Source organism: Rattus norvegicus, chromosome 17 (assembly GCF_021556685.1).
Source record: "Rattus norvegicus strain SHRSP/BbbUtx chromosome 17, alternate assembly SHRSP_T2T, whole genome shotgun sequence".
NCBI classification, from domain to species: domain Eukaryota; kingdom Metazoa; phylum Chordata; class Mammalia; order Rodentia; family Muridae; genus Rattus; species Rattus norvegicus.
The window spans coordinates 12,171,452-12,190,855 of record NC_141550.1 but is presented as its reverse complement, the minus strand read 5'-3'; positions in this window follow the sequence as shown (position 1 = coordinate 12,190,855).

Sequence of the window (19,404 nt, the reverse complement as noted above, 5' to 3'; positions counted from 1 at the left end):
AGCTCAATTGGTAAAGCTCTTGCCTTTAAGCATCGAGGACCTGAGTTCAATCCCCAGAACCCATATAGGAAGCAAGACGTGGTAGTGTGTGCTTCTAACACCAGTAATGAGAAGGGAAGGCACAGAGCTCGATTCCTACAGCTCACTGGCCATCTAGCCTATCTTAATCTGTGAGGCCCCAGTCTGAGGCCCTGGGGAAAGAGTAAAGCAAGGGAGTGGCTCCTGAGGAAGGACTTGCAAGATTGACCTCTGCTCTCCTGATCATGCCCACCAAACTTGTGTAAGCGCATGAACCTGCGCACACAGACAGATGTTGCTCGTCAAACGTCCCAGGCTCTCTGTTGTAACGCATTTGACTCTGCGTGTAAGAGCTTGCTTGTTGTGGTCTCTGTGTTCTGCCCTGTCTCCCTGTGTGCTCACCTCGTAACGACCAAAGTCCTGACTGGTTTGTATGAGCAGTGGGACTCCTTCAGTTTGCTCTGTTTAAAGATTCCTCCGTCCCTTCCGTTACTACATGTTTTATTTTTATTTAAAAATTATTTGTTAATTAATTAATTTGTGTACGTGGGGGGGGGTGCCCGCGCCGTGGCATGGGTGTGGAGGTCAGAGGACAATTGCATGAGTCAGTTTTCCTCTGATGCGTGGGTTCCAGCCGTAACTCAGCTCATCAGATTTAGTGGTAAACACCTCTGCCCACTGAGACATTCTGTTGGCCCTCTGTACGCATCTTAAAAACACCCTGTTAAATTTGGGGGGAGGGACCTACATGGGACTTCAATAAAAATTTGTCGAATCTTTTAACCGTGGCTATTTTCAAGCATATCTTAGTAATAATGAGTTCGGAATTCTGTTCTCCCTTCCCTTCATTTTTTTTAATAACATTTGAAGTTGCCGTTGCACAAGGCTTGGGCTTCATTAATTAAACTGTGCTTACGTATTCTACATAGTTTTGAGATCATAATTGTTTTCATAATGGCTTTGTTTTTAGAATACTCATCATCGAATAGAGGTATGAGCTGATTTTCATATTTTTTTCTTTTTTCTTTTTTCTTTTTGGAGCTGGGTACAGAACCCAGGGCCTTGCGCTTGCTCTGCAAGCGCTCTACCACTGAGCTAAATCCCCAACCCCTGATTTTCATATTTTGATCTTCTGTGTTACTTCATGACCAACTGGTTCCCTATTTTTGCTTTTTAGTAGAATAGAGCTTTTACATAGTAGGTTATATCATCTGTGAGTGAGAGTAAATTACTTCTTCCTTTCCAGTTTGAATCCCTCCTTCCCCCACAAGTCTCTTCCTGAAGTCCTGTCTCTGCCTCTCCACTTTCTTCCCTCTCTCCCTCCTTCCTTCTTCCTCAAGGTTGTTCCCTGGTCCTCCAAGTACCATTATCCATGTGGACCAGCAGCGGGGGTGGGCATCCTTCTGTCCCAAACATGCAGGCAGCCATGGGTCTGTAGATTCCCACGAGGGGTAGGAGTCTCCACTCTTACTAGTTTATTGGGCACCTTAATGAGAGCATTTAATCCTTGTCTTTTGTTCTATGTCAAATTCATATGTAACACACACCAGACTTCCTAATAACATCATTTTCCTGTGTCTTGTGAGCTGTAGGAAACCTTTCCTAACAATATTTATTATTGTAGAGGGACAGGAGTCTAAAGTATTGGGAGATGATATTTAAAAGAGCTGACCTGCGTTTGAAGAGTGTGTTTTTGGGGAGAGGATGGTGAAGAAACAGTGGAGAGCCCGATGGACCTCCCCTCCCCCAGTGATGAGGAAAAGCATCTCAGTTGCTGTAAGGAGCCAGAGAAGCCTTCAAATCCCTTGCAAAATCATCTGTTAGCAAACAGGGTCATTACAGAAAACAAACGTCTACCCCTGCTCCAAGTACATTACTGCAGTTACAGCACAAAGAGTCTGAGAGGAGGACAGCAAGTCAAGAGTCAGCCTGAAATACCCAGCAAGCCCCTGGAGCAAAATGGAGGAATCCCAAAATTACAATCAACACTTTATCAGCAATGGTAATAGTTATTCAAAACGTATGGGTTCTTAACGACTGTACTCCAGTTCACTGCTGTGGTCTTAACACCATTTATGTTCGTCTCATCTCGGTAGTGGAAGTACTCTATTGCTATGGTAACATGTATCTCTTCTCAGCCCAGAGATCTGTGCTACTGTGGCGTGAGCATTTATACTATGAAAACTGACAAATTAAAAACAATGTAATTCCTGCTTTTGAGCATCCAGCAATCTCACAGCAGGGCACTTTGCCTAAGAGAGCAGAGGAAAAAGCAGGTGAGGGGCCCGGGGAAGCCATGTGATTATCCCAGGCAGGGGCAGGAATGATCTGTGCAACTCTACTTGGCTGTTTTATTATAAAAGAGTTTACGAAAAGCAACAGCAGTGCCAGACATCCGGCCCAGGGGCTGAGAGCTACTCACACGAAGGCTGCCTCTCTGAAAAATGGGATTCGATGTTGACAGGAGAATCCTCCCTTACAGAGAATCCATTCTGCTGTGAAGAAATGCTCTGCTCAAGGCCGGTGGCAATGATGATTGGCTTTTCTTTAGAACTGTGGATCCAGAGGGGAAATACTTTGCTGTGTTTATCCTCAAGGTGGCCGGAGTAGTTCTAGGTGTGGAGGAGCCCATCCTGAGACATGACATGTGGGTGACAGACGTTTGAGGTAGGTCTTTATTTCTTACTTAGAGAGGCTGGAGAGATGGCTCAGTCAGTAAAGCGCTTGCTTGCAAGCATGAGGATTTGAGTCTGAGTCCTTAGAGACCCCATGAAAAGCCAGGGGCACTTGCAAAGCCAGTGCTGGGGTGGACACTCAGATGGCTTCCTAGGTGCAGTAGCACACACTTGCAATCCAAGTGCTGGGGTGGACTCAGATGGCTCCTGGGGCTCATAATTCTTCCAACAGTTGAGTCCTGGTAGTAGTGTACTCCGCATACATTGCTTTTGGAATTAGTGTCTTCTCTCTGGATTTCTAAATCAACTACCTACTAGGCCTTCTGCCGCCGCTCCTCTAGGTAAACATGGTTCTTGCCACATTGTTGCTGGCTCATAAGAGGGGATTGTTTGTTCTCTTGTCCTGGACTCTTGCTCTAGTCTTCGTTGTTATTTCCTTCCGTTTACTGTTGTCTTGATTCTTTTTCTTTTTCCCAGCTTTGGTTGTTGGTTCCCTTACTCGGTTTTTGACTCAGGGTCCCCCCTTGTAGCCAGGCTCACCGGGAACTTACTTTTCTCCTGCCTCTGTCTCTGGGTGCTAGAGTTTTATACATGCATACCATCAGGTTTGGAGTTTTCATCCTTCTTGATAAGAAGGCTAAATAATTCTTTCCTCCCTCCCCCTCTCCCTCCCCTTTCTCTCCCTCCATTCCCTTTCCCTCCCTCTCTCCCTCTCTCCCTCACTCCCTACCTTCCCTCTCCCTCCCTCTCTCCTTCCCTCCTTCCTCTCTTTATTTAAATAGTTTTCCTCTTGGGGCTGGAGAGATGGCTCAGCAGCTAAGAGTGCTTGGAGAACTTGGGTTTGTTCTCCATGGCCCACACCACACAGCTCACAGCCATCTGTGCTGGCCTCAGGGCAGGTGATGTCCTCTTCTGTGGGCAGCACACGCTCATGCCTGCAATGACTCTCCGTCTCAGTTGACTCCGGTAACTGAAAGTGCAGGACATGATGCTGTGCTATACGGAGGGGACCTCCGTGTTTCGGTGAGGTTAGCTTGCTAGACAGTGGGCTTCTCTTCCTTCTTCCTGATTTCCTGAAAAGTGGTTGCTCTGTCCTTTAGTAAGACTCCTATCAACAAAATGTGGAACTGGAATTGTGGAATATTTATTCCATTATCCTCTATTTCATCAGTCTTGTTTATTTTCAGTACTGGCTTTAATGGTTTTTAAAATTACATTTACTAGTTTCATATATGAGAGGGCATGTATGCCATGGGATACATAGGGAGGTCAGAGGGCAACTTTGTTCTTGCTTCCCTCCATGTGGGTACCAGGAATTGAGCTTCTCATCACATTTGTCAACTAGTGACTTTACTAGACAAGCTATCTCAATGTCCCCCCCCCCTCTCCCTTTCTCATTATAGTATTTTTATTGATTATTTGGGAATTTCATATCATGCACCCCAATCACACTCACTTCCCAGTGTGCTGCACCCCCCCCCCCGCCATGACTTCCTCCTGAAGAAGGAGAAGGAGAGGGTGGAAGAAAAAGAAATCATAGAAGTGGAGGTGGAGGAGGATGAGAAGGAAAAGCAGGAACAGGAGCAGAGGGAGAAGGAGGAGGAGAAAGGAGAAGAGGAAGAGGAAGAGGAGGAGGAGGAGGGGGGAAGGAGGAGAATCAGTCCAATTTGTGTTCCCTATATAATCACTGGAGCATGGTCAAACTCCCAGTGGCCAGCCCCTTAAAGAAAACTGAGCCCTTCCCCACCCAAACCCCTCCCAGAAGCCATAAATTGTGGAGAGCTACACTTTAGTATTCCTATCACAATTTTAAAGAGTTCTCCTCAATGGCTTTCTGTCCAGGCTTTTACTTTGGGGTGGGTGTTGGGGGGGGGGAGGTTTTCACAGAAGCCTTCTTCTGTGTCCCTCTTTCTCAACTGCGGGTTTGCAGTCATCGACAGCACTGCGAAAGAAGCTTCCTTTCCATTCCCAGTCAGCGGGAACATGGATCACAGACTTCCAGATGGGCAGTCCAGACCAGGGACATAAACACAGTCCTCAGTGACAGCACAGGTCAAGGACATCAACATGGCTTCAGGTGTCAGCACAGGCCACAGACTGTGGTATGGCCTTTAGTGGTAATGTGGGCCGCTGACATTAACATGGCCCCTGGGTGCAGTAGGATCATGGTCTCAGGCATGACCTCAGCAGTATAGACCATGCACATAGAAATGAAGGCCCAGGTCTTATTGTATTTTGAGAGCTCAATATTTTAGGTTCATTTGTGTTACAATCACTGTTGCCTGTTATTTTCACCAGTTCATCATTATACACTGTCCCCGTCTTGTGGGATTTCTTACAGTAAAGTCTAGTTTGTACGTTACGAACATAACTGAGAGCATTCACGTTGTCCCTTTTCTATGTGGTAGTGTACTCCCCTCTCTGTGGTCCCTAACCTGTGGATCAGGGACCAGCAGGCGGTCACGTCTTGGTGTCTGCCCATCCCTCTAACATGCTCTATGGAGTAAACCAGAGAAAAAGAGGTCTGAGGCCCAGCCGTTGCTCAGGGGACACTTCCTGGAGTGGCACATTTCCTGCCCCACCCCCACCCCACACCTTGTCTGGATCTTCCACCTCCAGCATCTGCTTTGGTTGGTTTCCAGAAATATTATCCTTGCCTCGTTCTTGACACAAGGTCACAGACCTAAGAAGAAAGTGGAGAGGGCAGCCTGGTCTCCTGTCTGCCCAGCCAGAAAATACTCGAGGGCTCTGCCTGGAAGCTCAACTTCTTCCCACTGAAGTCTTCTACAAACAGCATAGCTTAGAAACTCCTCCCCACTCCCGGCCAGTTACCATGACATCAGCAGATTTGAACTTCCAAAACCCATTGAAAGGCCACCTGTCTCTCCTGCTCAATTTGGCTACCCAGCTCTGGCCACCCCCCCACCCCCGCACCTGCGCCTCCTTCAGGAGGAATAGGAAAGCACCATGGAGCTATGCACCAGCGCTCCCTCTCCCCCTTCCCCTCCCCCACCCCTGTCTCTCTGTCTCTCTTTCTCCAGGCCCTGCCCACACTGCTGCAGCCCACTGAAGGCTGAGAAGTCTTTTTGTTCATGACTGGCATGTTCAGGAAAAGGCTGGAAGTCTCAAGGCAAAGGAAGGGGAGAAAGAAGAGGACGGGAGGATGGGTGGGTGTCTCATTCTGCCCCACCGTCGACCTGAGCTTAGAGAATGAACAAAGAAGAAAGGCATCACCTGGACTCACGAGGAAACAGGAGTAGAGGTGTGTTGTGGTCGGTCGATTCACACCCTGTCTTCAAGGAGGCTGAGGCAAGGGGGAAGCTTTCAAAAACCGAAACAAAAGCATACAGATATTTGAAGATCAAAACCCGTTAAATTTGTGTATAGTATATCAGTGTCTGCCTTGCGGGTACAAGTGCCCATGAGGGCCAGAAGAGAACTTTCCATCTCCCAGAGCTGGAGTTACAGGGAGTTGTGATCAGCCTGAAGAGAGTGCTGGGAGCAGAATTCAGGTCCTCAGTAAGAGCATAGCCACTCTTTTTTTTTTTTTTTGTTCATTTTTTCGGAGCTGGGGACCGAACCCAGGGCCTTGTGCTTCCTAGGCAAGCACTCTACCACTGAGCTAAATCCCCAACCCCGAGCATAGCCACTCTTAACGACTGAGCCGCCTCTCCAGCCCCGGAAGCTCCTCACGTGATAAATGGTCTCTGCAGTGGAGGCTCTACGGGAGTCTTGTGACAGCTTCTTTCCAGCATTGTGTGGGAGAGCCTTCCTCTGTCACTCCTGGTCTGCTTACTTTCCTGGAGTTGATGCAAAAGACTTCATCTTGAGTCTCATACCTTTCCCAGCCCTCGGGATGATAATTTGCAAAAATAAATACACTTAAAAACTGAGTGTGTACCATGATTGTGCCCACACCAGCTGTTACAGGTGATGGGAGCTGGCACAATTTGACACACACTGAGCGCTAAGTATGTTGTCAAAGGAACGGTGAACATGGGCCTGCTGTCAGCCTGGGGAGGGAGGGGGTGGCTGTGTTGCTTGTGATCCACAGCAGGAGGAAACGGGCACCTTCTTAAACCAGAAGTGGGTGCTATCAGCCAAGAGAAAATGGCAAGCCCATCTGGTACCCAGGCGCGCTCTCTCTCTCTCTCTCTCTCTCTCTCTCTCTCTCTCTCTCTCTCTCTCTCTCTCTCCCACGTTACTCTTGATTCTGATTTTAACAGGTACGCTAATCAGAACTAAGAGGAATTCCTAGAGAGAACAGGAGAAAAGGGGGCAACTCTTGAGAAGCCCTTGTTGGACTCACATGGGCCTGCATGGGTTGCTGGGACGGTAACAGAATATCCGGGCTTCCCAGCCCCTTTGCAGTGAACACACAGCAGATGTTAGGCTGCTGTGGCTGAGCACATAGGTTAAAAAGCCATGAGAAGGGGGTTGGGGATTTAGCTCAGTGGTAGAGTGCTTACCTAGGAAGCGCAAGGCTCTGGATTCAGTCCCCATCTCAAAAAAAAAAAAAAAAAAAAGCCATGAGAAGGATTGGGGTGTGTGTGATGTAACTATATTTTAATTAACTTTTAAGTTATTGTTTTTATTTTCTGTGTAAGGATGTTTTGCCTGCATGTATATCTGTGTTCCAGATGTATGCCTTGTGCCTTCAGAGACTGAAGGGAGCACAGTTCCCTGGATGTGGAGTTATATATGAAGCAGCCAAGTGGTGCTGGGAATCAAATCTGGGACCTCTGGAAGAACAGCCAGGGATCTTAACTGTGGAGCCATGTCCCCACCTCATTTCTTTCCCTTTTTTTTTCAAAAAACAAGGCTGGGGAGATGGTCCAGTGGCTAAGAGCACTGGCTGCTCTTCCAGAGGTCCTGAGTTCAATTCCCAGCAACCACATGGTGGCTCACAACCATCTGTTATGAGATCCAATGCCTTCTTCTGGTGTGTCTGAAGACAGCTACAGTGTATTCATATACATAAAATAAATAAATCTCAAAAAGAAAAGAATTTTATAAACAGAGAGAAGAAAAGCCAACTATGGTGATCACAAGGATATCTTGTGACAGCCACCTAGCAATGAGACTTAGAGAGAGCTCTTCCACCAACAGAGAGGCTTGGTGTGGGGTGAGGAGGGAGAGCCTTTCACCTGGGGAAGAAAAAACACATCTGAACTTTAGGGAGGACTGAATCCATCCATAATGAATTAATAAATTCCATCAATGTGGGGTTAGGAACATGATTTGGTCAAATGTTTGCTGAGCTATGGTAATCAAAGGATCCCTGGCAGCTAGGTGGACCCATGTGCTTCTGTGACTCCAGAGCTGGGGTAGAAAGATGGGGAGGGAATCCTCCCTGGGTTGGCTGGTCAGCCAATCTAGCTGAATCACGGAGCTCCATGCTTGGCCTTATCTCAAAATATAAGGTTACAATGATTAAGGAAGACATGGGCAGTGACCTCTGGCCTTCACACACACACACACACACACACACACACTTGCACATGTACATACACAAACACATATACCACACACATATATGCACCTACATGCACATATTCACACACACACACAAATGAATGTACAGATATATGTAATGGTAAAAGCTATTGGGAGTTCTACCTCACTGTAGTCATTTAGTTCCAGATAAAATACACAAACCTCTATATTTATAATAAGCCTTAAAGCACTAGAGCTGGGCAGATATCAGCCCTCTACGTTATTATGTCTACTTCCCTGTCAATAACCCTGAGATACCATTTGCCATGTTCTTCCTGGGCTGCTCTTACTCCAACTGGCTGGCCCTCATGACCATGCCCTCAGGATCCACCTACCCCATAGTGGCTTCCTTCTCCCCTACACCCCCTCCCTGTGCCATTTTTTCTCTCTTCATGGTCCCTGCCTTAGATCCCCAAGCCTGGGAACTTTGCTCCACTCCCTCCCTTCTGCCAAGCCCAGGCTGTAGGCAATTTTATTGACCAATCAGAGATAACTTGGGTAGCATGGTCCTTGTCTTGGGGCAACCAGATCTTGGGGTACAAATTTAGCATTGGAATATATAGCATCATCAGATCAACCCACTACAGATATAATATATATATACATATATATATGCATCTCCATACACAGAAGTATAATCACAAATACATACATACATACATACATACATACATACATACATACACACACACACATACACACACACATACACACACACACACACACACACAGAGAGAGAGAGAGAGAGAGAGAGAGAGAGAGAGAGAGAGAGAGAGAGAGAAATTTCCTTTAGCATGAGAACCATTAGGACCTGTGCGGGCACAGCTGGACTGGCTTCAGCAGCAGCAGAATGAGGGGCAGATGCAAACATTTCTTGGCAACAAGGTTGGAAATCCACACCCATCATCCTCCTGACATGGTTGATACAAGTGGGTGCCAAGTCTTAAGGGCAAGTTTCAACACTTGTGTGCCGTCAAGGATTTGCCAGAGACCCTCTGGCCTAGAATCATCCATCAGGTCATGGCGGTGGTCCCCGGGCATCAGGTAATGGTGGTCCCCTAGGTATCTGGTAATAAGTGGCAGTCCCCAGGATCCACTGGTGAGATCCTCTCTCCTGGAGGCTCATCACTTCCCAGTGATGCTCAGTGGGCAGAAACCTCTTCCCATTAGGAGCCAAAGTCCTCATCAGGCATCCAGGAATGAGTCAAACGGCACCTTGGCCAGCCTCCCTCTCATGAACAGGGTTCACCAGACAGAAAGCACCAAAGGCACTCAGTAGCCCCCATTAGCTACACCAAGTCTTTGTAGAGCGAGCGACCCAATCTGGAAAGTTCATGTAGACACGCCCACAGGCATTTCCACAGTGTGGATCCCCGTGAAGTTGCTAGGTGACAAACTCCCCGCCCCCAGAAGATGGAACGCACACATGTCACTCATCCCAGAAATGGAGCCTGTAGCAGACCAAAGAGTGATTGCACCAATGTTCAAACAGTAAACCAATGAGGATTTGCGGGTGGGGTGTGGGTGGGTATTAACGGGTCCATGGGCGAGAGGTTACTTAGAAGGAGAAGGAATAACACGAAAGCAGCTGCTTCCCCCAGAAAGCCCATGCCAACATGGCGCCAACTCTCAAACCACAGCCTCAGGAAGCTCTCTCTGCAGTTTGCAGGTAGCTCCGCAGCCAGAGCCTGCCCTTCCCCAGTGTGCAGAGTCAGAGTCTCCATCCCCCATAAGTGTTTACTCTTGTTATGTGGCTGGGTAGAGGACCTCAACTTCCTTTCCAGTTTCTCTTCTTCCAGACAGTGACCCTTCGTTCACCTCATCAGCCTGCCGAGCCTCCTCTCTCTCCTGAGGAAAATGTTTCAACCTAGAGTAGTGGTTCTCAAGTATGTCGTGACCACTTGGGGGATATCTACATTCATAACAGCAGAATTACAGTTATGAGGTAGCAGAGAAAATAACTTTACGGTTGGAGGAGGGCCGCCACAACACGAGGAGCTGTATGAAAGGGTCACAGCAGCAGGAAGCTTGAGAACCATCGACTTAGAGGGAAAGTTGGAAGGAACGTTGTAGAGGGCCGCAATAACATTCGCCACCACAAGATGGCGCTGGCTTCCACTGCGCCCCACGTGGAAGGCCAAGATAGCTTTGCCATTACAAGATGGTGCTGGCCTCCGCCGCGCCAGCCGACTTCCTTTCAGGAAGTTAACTGTGTGCGCATGTACAAGAGTGCCTTCATGCCAGGTCTTTGCCCACTCCAGGGTGTGCCTAATGAGATCATGGGCAAGCAACCAATCAGGTGTGGATGCGCCGCGCTAGGGTGTATATAAGCCTCGCCATGCCGGCGCGCGGCGCCTCTCTTTAAGATTCAATAAACGTTTAGCTGCAGTAAGGATTCGTGTGTCCCCATGTATTCTTGCTGGCAAGGTCGCGTGGGACATTTGGTGCCGAAACCCAGGACGCCACACAATCACCAGGTGCCGAGAGGTCCTCCATCCGCAGAGAGAATCCAAAAAGCTGCAGGACACGGGTAAGGTCCTGAGAGACATGCTTAGCCTTGACCTGTTCCAGTTCACTCCCCTGCTAGATGCGGCAGAAGTTTTTATTATCGTTTTGGCAGCCCTCGTGCTTTCTCTATTGGCTTTTGAATTTCTAGCTACTGCCAGATAGCGTCAGAGGTCGCATGGGAGCCGCCCAGCTGTAATAGCAAAGCAGAGAGCGCTGGGGGAGGTGCAAGGCACCGTGTCAGAAACAGGGTGGGGTAAAAAATTAAAGAGCTCAAGGAAAAAAGATAATAAGCAGACAGTCCCCTCTAAAGACTTCAGATCTGCGGGGGCGAGAGATTGGGGAAAAAATGCCCCAGGAGAGAAAAAGGGAGGAGATAAAAGGAACACAGTATTTTGGGAGAAAAAATTTGTCTTTGTGCTTGTAAAAGGTGTGATTAGGCTCTGGAAGCTTCACAGAGTCATACTGATCAGACTTGATAGAGGTAGACCACCTGAAAATTTATTCAGGAGAATCAAACAAAAGAACATCTCAACACCCATGCACAGCTTGATAGAGTTAATGTAATCGGGTTATGAGTGGAAATATTCAGGACTGTGTTTCACTTCCATACCATTTGTGAATGTCAGTCGTGCTGCTCAGATATCCCGTAATATATCCCAGTATCTTACAGGAATTTGGTTTCAACACGTTGATGGACTGGTCCAGGAATTGAGATAATCCATCGTCCATATCAACTCCACTCGAGTGGCTAGTCACCGTGGAAGTGGTGGGAAAGGGAAAATCCTACCTCTCTGCTGACTCCTATTGGAATCTGGATCCCCTTGGCGGGACACCATCTAGTTTTTCCCCTTTGTCTATTGTCTGTCCTTGGTGCACCAAGCTGTCCATGTATGTCAGTTTATGTCTGTGGTTTTTGTTTCTTGTTGCTTAAATGTTTTATGTTTCGTGTTCAAAAGAAAAAATGGTAAAAACTTTATCTGCTGGTTGTTCACATCTTGATTTGGTTTTAACTCGTTTCAAAAGAGGAACAAATGAATAAAAAGCAGCTTCAATCAGGCCTTTAGAGCCCTGCACCTGCAGCCAGGAGTCTAGGTTAGCTGGAGAAGCTGCCCAGGGGCTAAGCGTCTGCACGAGCTGATCTTAAAGGCACCAGCAGCTCCTCAGCTTCTTTGGTACAGGAGCTGATAGCTGTTTCTCTTAGAAAAATCTCTGACTTATTATTTAACTCAACAGGTGACAAGGTGCTTCTCTTAAAATCATAGCTAAAAAGGTAAAAATGGTGCTTGGTCTAAATATTAAAGATATGTGTAGCCACTTCAATTTTGTTTCTCATTGGTTTTAAATGTATAAATATGCTCTACTTGCCTTGGTCATATGTTCTTGGCTTTTAAGTTATTGGATATGGTTAAAAAGGTATAATATTGGTAACAGAAAGTTGACATAAAGCTGGTAATTTGAATAGAGTCATTCTAGACAACATGTGGCATGAGCCAACCTAGGGAAACAGGTCTAAATTGAGATAATATTTTTATGGAACTCTTATCCTAGAAACCAGGCTTCTAAAAGAATTTAGGACAATGTCTCTTTGTTGAGGTACTGGAGACTACACCATCGTGTGTTCATATGTAGGAATTGGCAGTCGAACTTAGTAGCATGAAGGATAGACTCCATGTCTTGGAGACTGGATTTTAGAGACTAGATTGTTGGAGGTTGAGTTTTGCTTTCCAAAGTTGTGGTTTGCCCTGAAGCTATCTGTATTTTGATGCTAATTCCACTGCCCCAAGAACAGCTGCCTAGTCAGTACTCAGAACTCAGGTGACTTTCCAAAATTGTGGCTGTGCTCTGGTGGTACAAGGAGAACTGAAAGATTGTGATTAAGGATTGCCAGTGTTACATTGACTAACTCAAACTTATTTTTAATTAAGAAAAAATCAAACAGGTAGAGATTGTTACAAGATTTATGAAAGATTGATGAGGTTTAGAAACTTGTGAGAACATTACAGCCAGTTTGTTTACTCCAACTGCCATTTCAAGATAGATTTAGAGGATTGATTTTGAGTTTTCATTTCGTGAGCTTGCTTATAATTTTAGAGAGCCCATAAAGTGATATCATTAAGAATGGCTAATAGCCTTATATTATGTAATTTTGTTACTTCTTCAATGTAAGAAGTTAGAACTTTGAATCTTTCAGTGTATATAGAAAATTTTACTACAAACTTCTGCTCTCAAAATGAGCTTTAATATTTGGGGAGTAGCTGTTACACTACTCCAGAAAAGAATATTTAAAACTAATTTTAAGCTTCTAAGGATATGTTAATTGGCTAAGTACCTCACCTTACCAGAGGACTTAGGTCTTTGTTATCCACATTGGAGATAAAGCTTCAGTTGTGTTAATACAAAATTGTAGGCTAGAGTCATGGAAGTATTTTAAAAAAGAAACCAGGTAAAACATACCTTATTCCAAACAACAATCAAATTGGTAATTACAAAATACTGATATTTGGCCTATTACATATACAAATTATTCAGACAAAATTGATAATTTTACTCTTTATATGCTTTTGTACTTCCTGTATATTTGTGCATACAACCCATAGGAAATGCGCTTAGTGTATTTATAGGTGGTTCATCTAATGAAAAGGCTACGTATATGATTAGATCACTTGTTTATTCTCTTGAGTTTCTATTGCTTCAACACAGATTATTAAATTCCGTGGTTTAGCCACTGTTTTTAAATCAAGCTTTCAATTCACATACTGATAGCCAATGTGTGGCTTGTGGTTTACAATTTATTTCAATTACTTAATGCTTTATTAGAGACAGGTTTTCTACTTAAAATCAATGAGTGATTTCAGTGTGAATTGTCTGACAACTCACTGTCCTTTCAGTGCTCTGGCTCAGACAACTAAACAAAACCATAGACCCAGCTCTTTAAAATGGAGTTTTTTAATGGAGTTGATATGAAAAGAGGAAGACTCCATTTGCTTACTTTCAATTCCCAGCCTCACCCTGCCAGCTCAGGGATTTCTAGTACGACTAAATCTAGACAGTATTTACAGGTTTTGACATTTCTAATTAATGCTTATGTTTACGTAAATAAAGTTTGTGAGGTGCTAGAGAGATGGCTTAGTGGTTAAGAACACTAAGTACTGGGGTTGGGGATTTAGCTCAGTGGTAGAGCGCTTGCCTAGGAAGCGCAAGGCCCTGGGTTCGGTCCCCAGCTCCGAAAAAAAGAACCAAAAAAAAAAAAAAAAAAAAAAAAGAACACTAAGTACTGTTCCTTTATAGGACATATAAGAACTCAAACTGGATTGCCTGGGCTCCTTAACAAGGGAGGACAATGATACCAGACAGATTATAGGCCTTATATAGGAACAATTAGTCAAAAAATCTCATTCTTTATATATCCAAAACAATAATGCTGGAGACAATAATTTGGTATACAAGTCAATTTATAAATACAAGTGCTCAGTGTCCTCAATTCAATCCTCGAGGACTTACCTTAATAAATAATATCTTTACTAAATCTTAATAAATAAAAAGGGGGAGTTATCCCTGTATGCTAAATTATGCTCCTTTTATTTCAATTTTAAAATGTGGATGCCAAAGTTTATGGCATCCTACAACTAGGCATACTTCTGCCTAGGTGAAATAGAGAGATCCACATATTTGACATGATCCTGTTCCAGATATTTTATATGGGGAAGAGGGAATGTTTGTGTTTTTTCTACAGGATGCTACAAGAGTGTGCCAGCTGCCTGAGTCGCTGGTGAGACTTGCTGATCCTGGTTGCATGAAGATTCAGCTTTTGTGGTTCGGGTCCTTGGAGTCATTCCTCTGCCCTGAGAGGAAGATGGAAGATTCCCCCTCATCTTTTGTCATCACAGAGATTTTGGCGTTGCTGCAGTCAGTGTTACCGCTGCGTGTGTCCCATCCCACTGTGGCCTGCTCTCTGACCCTCTGTGCACTGCTGCTTGCTGGAGAAGACTGGACTCCAGCTGTTGCTGCCCCCCTCATTTCCCTGGTGACTCTTGCTGCCTTAACTGGTGTTGTCATCTTGCAGTCTATAGCTTCACAGGAATGCCACCTACATAAAGCTGCTGTGGACTGGGGAACTCTGTCCTGGTTGTGCAGATCTCAGACATGGTTCCATTGCCTGCTGGTTGTTCCAGAGAAGAATGACTGATCCTGAACTGTCCTGGGAAAGACCTTGTTACTTTTGCTGCTATTGTAGCAGCCATTTACTGCTATAGCCATTGTGTCTACAGTGTCTGGAGTTACCCTCCCCCAATCTCCTGTTAGACAAGCACAGTGGGTGAACTTTCTGGAGTAGTTGCTAACAATTGGGAATTCTAAATTTTATTATAGGAGCGGCTTGACTACGGCCCTTGGTGGTAACAGCTGAGGAGAACCAGATGAGGTGCCCACTACTTATCGGGAGTGGCTCTGTTTGGTGCAGCCCTATGCTGTGGATTAGTGTTCATGCTATGGTTGGTTTGCAAACTCAGATCTCAACAGAAACGTGACAAGGCTGTTATCACTCAAGCACTTGTGGCCATTGAACAAGGGGCCTCCCCTAAAATTTGGTTATCTATCTTCAAAAATTAGTCGGTATCTGAGTTGTCTGCTCTTGCACCCCATGGATCTGTGGATCCATTGCACTGGGATGAGAGAGACTCAATGATTCTTTGATCAGCCCTTCCACATCGCTGAGGTTTCCTCATTGCACACAATAGGGTGATCATGATTTCCCCACTAACTCATTTTCTGGCTGGCCTCTTTTTAGAGTTTGCCCTAGGTCATTTAACAGTTACTGTCACACAGCACTGTGGTATCCAGAGACGGGCAACTTTCCTCATGCACAGTACACGGGGCCCGGTGGCGATAGGGTTACCCTTCGACGGATAAGGCTGTGACATAGAGGAACAACCTAAGACAGGAGCCACAGCAGATGGACGTAACTGCAGGGACCTAGACCAGCCTAGACAATAATTTATTGTTATTAATTAAAACAATAAGGGGGAGATGTAGAGGGCCGCAATAACATTCACCACCACAAGATGGCGCTGGCTTCCACTTCGCCCCACGTGGAAGGCTGAGATAGCTTTGCCATTACAAGATGGCACTGGCCTCCGCCGCGCCAGCCGACTTCCTTTCAGGAAGTTAACTGTGTGCGCATGTGAAGAGTGCCTTCATGCCAGGTCTTTGCCCACTCCAGGGTGTGCCTAATGAGATCATGGGCAAGCAACCAATCAGGTGTGGATGCGCTGTGCTAGGGTGTATATAAGCCTCGCCATGCAGGCGCGCGGCGCCTCTCTTTAAGATTCAATAAATGTTTAGCTGCAGTAAGGATTCGTGTGTCCCCATGTATTCTTACTGGCGAGGTCGTGCGGGACAGAACGTGCCACGCGACACAAGCTGACAGAAAAGACCAAAACCACAGCGGGAGGCAGAGCTCTGTTTTTCCTTTAGAAGTGTCTTAGTTAAGTTTCTATTACAGTGATAAAACACCATGACCAAAAAGCATGAAGGAGAAAGGGCTTATCTCCTGTTACAGCTTGCAGTCCATCACTAGGAAGTCAGGGCAGAAGCTCAAGGCAGCAACCTGGAGGCAGGAGCTAATGCAGAGGCCATGAAGGGGTGCTCTTTACTGGCTTGCTCTGCATGGCTTGCTCAGTTTGCTTTCTTATAGAACCCAGGACCCCCAGCCCAGGGGTGGCATTGCACACAGGGAACTGGGCTTGCATTCACATCTGTCATCTAGAAAATTTGCTACAGACTTACCCGTTGGCCAATCTGGTGGCGGGTGTTTTCCCAAGGTTCTCTCTTCCAAAATGAGTCTAGCTGGTGTTAGGTTGACACAAAACCAGTCAGCACACAGGTTAAATACTCTGACCTTGAACACAGAATATGATTCTATGCAAATGTTTCCTGGACACCATTCATGGCATCCCTGATTTCAATTCACTTTAACAATTCAGGTTTTCTTGGTCCATTTTCTGTTGCTAGAATACAATGCCTGAGACTAGTAAGTTTACAAAGAAGAAAGGTTTGTTTGGCTCATAGTTGTTGCACGCAATGAGGGTGATGAGTGACAAATCAGAAAGGCAAAGAACAAGTGTGAAAAGTGTGTGTGTGTGTGTGTGTGTGTGTGTGTGCTGGTGCGTGCATCTTTGTGTATACACAATCAGTTCTTGTGGTAATGAGAACTTCGAGGCTGACCACTCACAACAAAAACAACTAATCTAGTTCCCAGAGAAAGGTGTTCATTTCTCTGAATGGGCCCCACCTCCAAGTCCTGCCATGACAATTAGATTTACACATGAGCTTTGGACGGAGAGGCAAAGCATACCAATCTCAGCATGTGCTATGATTGACAGGTGCCAATGAGATGTAACTTTATTTGGAGGATGATTTCATCCTAATAAGAAATTAGAGTCATCAGTTAAACTCTTAATTATTCTGAGCTTTGCTTGATTCCACTGTCTTAGGTTCCACACAACTCCTCTGGGTAGTTCCATGCCAGGCAGTAAGCACCTCACTGTTTGGGTGCTCCCTTAACAGCTGCCTCATGTGCCTGGCCCCAAGTAGCATCGGGTGCAGGGAATAATATCTGTGTCTCCTGCGTCTCCTGATAGTGGAGGAGGCTCTCTTCCTCCAAACACTCTGGTTGCTCCTACCGACGATGCTACACAAATTAGGCTCGAGAGTAGCTTCTAGGAGGTCCTGAACTTGGTGCTACAGAGCACAAATCCCAGAGGACTGCACACAGGTCCCACCGAGTCTCACCATCAGCTCTTGGGTCCTTGCGAGCCTCCTTCTGCTCTCCATGGAATCTCCGGCTGACATCCCTGTTAGCCTTGTTTCAATAACGAGACATCCACCATTTCACCACGGTCTACCAGGGTAGGGTCCCCATCTTAACCCTTGCCAAGTCCCTCTACATCACTCTAAGAACTCAAGCTTCCAGCCAGACTGTTTGGCTCACTGCCTCTCCCCCATTCCAAACTCCTGCTGCTTCCAACTGTTGTCTTTAAACGATGACCTTGGGCCCAGAACCCAGCATCTGTTCCCGCCCCTTGTTCATGATTTTTTTTCAGTCCTTAGAGCTCTCTCTTGCTGACCTGGCGTTCTTACTCTTGCCTATCCGCACCTTTCCCTCACAGGTTCTACAAAACATGTCTCAGCAGAAATGGACCACACCATCTGGGGCATTGTCAAATGCCACATGGTTACTATTTGAAAGAGCATCCTCCGGAAAGATGAGGGAACCAGAAAGATAGCTCACTGGGTAAAAGTGCTTACTATGGAAGTCTCATGGCCTGAGTATGATCCCCTGAATCTATGTTTTTTTTAAAAAAAAGCCAGATGCAGTGGAACATGTCTGTAATTCCAGCATTCCTGTGGCAAGAAGGAAGGCAGAGAGAGGTGGGTAATCTAGACGCTCGTGGGCCAGCTAGCTCAGTGTAGAAAACAACAAAGAAACAAGAGAGATTCCACCTCAAAAACTTTTGAAAATTGCCTTCTTGAGCTCCACATACGTGCTGAGACGTGTGTGCTCCTGAACTTGCACACGCGGGCCATCCGCATGCCACTCACTCTCCCACAGGCACGCTCAAAATGAAATAAAAAGTAAAATAAAATGGCACGAGGGTGGGGGTCACCTCTGAATTTGAATGGCCGCAGGAGAGAGTGGCCTTCCCTCTGATGTCTTCACCGCATAGGTTGGGTCAGGGGGCCATGAGTCTTCAGAACGTTGCTGAAGGCCAGCCGTGGCGGCCGGGCTTTGCTGAGGTGGTGCATACTCACACACCCGACTTTGTTCCTTGGCCGGGCTAAGTTTCTTGCTGCCAACTTGGATGACTGCCCAAGGGCAGCTGCCTAGGAGAAGGAGGTGTTGTGAGCCTGCTTCCACTCTGACCTCATTGTCACCTTGCTCTAAGCAGGCCCACACGGCCTGCCAAAAAAAAAAGAGAGAGAGAGAGAGAAAAAAAAAAAAAAAAAAGAAAACCCTAAATCAAAACACGTGGACTCTTTAGAGCAGAGTTCAAACTAAGGAAGCCAGAACTAAGTTCCTACTGTCTCTCGCAGTGCCACCACCATGCAGGGTGCTGACACAATTATAGTGGCAGTGTGGGAGTCTTTGGGACTTTCTGTCTTAAAACTCATGAATGGCAAAGAATTTGGGGTTCAGGTACCGTCTTATGCCTAAGATCAAATTGCTTTTAGGACAGGGCCACTTTCGAGAGGCCCAGAACTAGGCAGCAGCTCCATCCATGTTCACTTCATGTGGCATGCGTTACCATAAGTGTTCCTTAGAGCCATCTATGGGGAGTAATGCTACTTTTAATGCCTTTTGTTGTTGAAGACCGGTGAGCAAAGGTCACACAGCCGGTGAGTGTTGGGATTAACTGTGCCCTGCTGTGTTGCTAAGAAGAGCTTCCGGGGTCAGGGGTCAGGGGTCAGGGTCCGGGGTCAGTTCTGTATTGTAGCTGAGAAAGTTCCAGAAGTTTCAGGACTGGGAGCAGTGCTCGAAGCGGCATTGAGCTCCATCCATTTCTTGGCCTACCAGCACGGGATGCTGCTCCATCTGGGAAGTGAGGCCAGTGCTCACACCTGCACCTCACACAGCAGGTGTGATGGGATCATACCTGCAAAGTACCTTAGCCCGTGCCTGGGACACAGGAAGGCTGAGGAACTGCTCTCT